Here is a 2,598-nt window from a genome sequence, read left to right on the forward strand (position 1 = left end):
TGATGCCACAATTCTCCTCATAGAGCCCAGCCTTCCGGATAATCTGCTCTGCATACAGGTTGAAAAGGTTTGGAGACAGGACACTTCCCTGGCATACACCCTTCCCAATTTTGAACCATGCAGTGTTACCCTGTTCTATTCTGACTACTGCCTCTTGGTCCCAGTATAGGTTTCACATTAGCACGATTAATGTTCTGGGATTCCCATTCTTCTCAGAGTCAGCCGTAATTTGTTATGATCCACACAGTCAAATGCCTTTACATAGTCAATGAAACACAGATAGACATTCTTCTGGTACTCTCTGCTTTCAGCTAAGATCCATCTAACATCAGCTACAATATCCCTAGTACCACGTCCCCTTCTAAATCCAGCCTGGACTTCTGGCAATTCTCATTCTCAGGACAGGAGGGTAAAGTGGGGTTACTATAGGAGAAACCGATCTGAAGCCACCATGAGAGTTCTCGAGGAACACACATGCCTGCACACATCTGATATCCATAGTATGACTTGCTTCTCACAGCTTGGAAATTTCTTATGATCACTTCATTCTCTTACAGATGCAGGTCCTTCCACATCTTTTATGTGGTCTTTTTAGTGTTGTTTGTTGTTTGCTGTTATATGCTGTTGATAGGCTTGTGACTCATAGTGACCCTATGTACAACAGCTCTGAACCCTGCTCTATCTTGAATCAACTTCAGGGTTTCTGACACATCCAATCATCCCATTATCCCAGTCGCTGAGTCGATCCTTTTCATCCAGGGTCTTCCTCACTTGAGCTCTCTCTCCATCCTGAATGATCCCTCCTTGCAACATGCCCAAAGTATGTCAGATGAAACTTCAAAATCCTTGCCTCCAAGACAGGTGTTATTTACGGTGAGTTTGAAGGTAAAGGTGGCAATATGAAGATATCCTGGTAGAGTTCCAAACAGACTTCACTACTAATTGAACATTAGATAAATATGTAAGAAATGAAATAAGCAGTCGCGCAAGAGGTCTGATGAACAGCTTCATCTCTACTCATCATCTACTCTGACCATGATTTAAAGCAGTGGATGGAAATCTCATAGAAAAGATGCAACTGAGACAGCTTGTTGGAAACCAAGAATAGGCTTTGATACAAAACCCACAGGCCAAATTTGGGCCTCCTGGTTACTTCCTAAGTAAGCAATCTGTGTGTGCATATCCCAAAAGCAAGCTTGTTGATACCCACTGCTCTAAGTACCTCTCTTCTAACTATTTGATAATCAGCATTGACTACAGTGTAACTTCCTAATGCACACTTCCCATTGACCTGGTGCAGATGCCAATATCACGTGTGAGTAAAATCTTGCTGAAGATAATTTTTAAATTGCTACAGCAGTAGCTATATGTGCAGATGGGCAGATATAAATATTTCTGCCAGTTTAATAGGTTAGGTTTAGAAGAGGTTGTGGCACTAGGCATATTATAGCTAATGTTAAAATTAATCTTGGCTGAAAGCAACAAGGTACCAGAGGAATGTCTATCTGTGTTTCATTGCCTATGCAAAGGCGTTTGACTGTGTGGATCACAACAAAACTGTGGCTGATTCTAAGAAGAATGGTAATCTCAGAATATTTGATTGTGCTTATCTGAAACCTATACTTGGACCAGGAGGCAGTCACTAGAACAGAGCAAGGAAACAGTTCAAAACTGGGAAGGGCATATGCCACAAATGTATCCTCCATATCTTTTCAATCTATATACCAAACAGATTATCCGGTAGGCTGGGCTCTATGAGGAGAAATGTGGCATCAGGATGGGTGTAAGACTCATCAACAATCCATATAATGCAGATGACACAACTTCGTTTGCTGAAACTGAGGAGGACATTCAGTACTTGCTGCAGAAGGTCAAGGACTACAGCATTCAATAAGGATTGAAGCTCAATATCAAGAAAACAAAGAGTCTCACCACTGATCCAATAAGCAGCATCATGATAGATGGTAAAGAGATTGAGATTGTTAACAGTTTTAGTCTGTTTGGCTACACAATCAGCATTCTTGATATCAGCAGCGAGGAAATCAAAAGACAAATTGCATTGGGAAAGTTTGTTGTCAGGGACATCTCCAGAGTACTGAAGAGAAATGATGTCAGCCTATAGACTAAGGTACACCTGATCCAGGATATGGCCTTCACAATTTCGTGCTGTGCATCAGAAAGCTGAAAATGATAGATGATAGAAGAATTGATGCCTTTGACCTGTGGTGCTGGAGAAATGTTGTTGTTATTGTTGTGTGCTGTTGAGTCACTTGAAACTCATAGTCACCCTATGTACAACAGCCCTAAACCCTGCTCTGTCCTGTGCCAATCTCAATGTCTCTGACACACCCCTCCAGTTACCCTAGTCATTGAATCAATCAATCCACCTCATAAAGGGTCTTCCTCTCCTGTGCTGTCCCTCCACCCTCTCAAGCTTGACTTATTTCTCCAAGGACTGAAACCTCCTTGCTACATGTCCAAAGTATGTCAGAATCCTTGCCTCCTCCAAGGAGCAGCCGGGTTTAATCCTCACCAGGATGAACCTATTCGTCCATAGTACATTCAATACTCTTCTCCAGCACCACAGCTCAAAGGCAT

Source organism: Elephantulus edwardii, unplaced genomic scaffold, assembly GCF_000299155.1.
Source record: "Elephantulus edwardii isolate Elephantulus edwardi_28Jun2011 unplaced genomic scaffold, EleEdw1.0 scaffold00016, whole genome shotgun sequence".
Classification (NCBI taxonomy): Eukaryota; Metazoa; Chordata; class Mammalia; order Macroscelidea; family Macroscelididae; genus Elephantulus; species Elephantulus edwardii.